Here is a 202-nt window from a genome sequence, read left to right as displayed (position 1 = left end):
GTTAGGAGAGCTGTTATTCACAACACAGTACAGAGTGTTTTACTGTTAGTGTTTTTAACGTGGCTTGCTGTGCTTCAGTTTGCTTCTAAAGAAACAGTCATGGAGCTGCAGCTTCAGCAATGGGAGAGTCCACTCTTATTGTGTTCACTGAGCTCACACTCACAAGGAATTTACATTAGTCTATCTTAACAGGCTTTATGGG

This window comes from Morone saxatilis, unplaced genomic scaffold, assembly GCF_004916995.1.
Source record: "Morone saxatilis isolate NCDOM2014 unplaced genomic scaffold, NCSU_SB_2.0 Contig12, whole genome shotgun sequence".
Classification (NCBI taxonomy): Eukaryota; Metazoa; Chordata; class Actinopteri; family Moronidae; genus Morone; species Morone saxatilis.
This window is presented reverse-complemented; position numbering follows the sequence as displayed.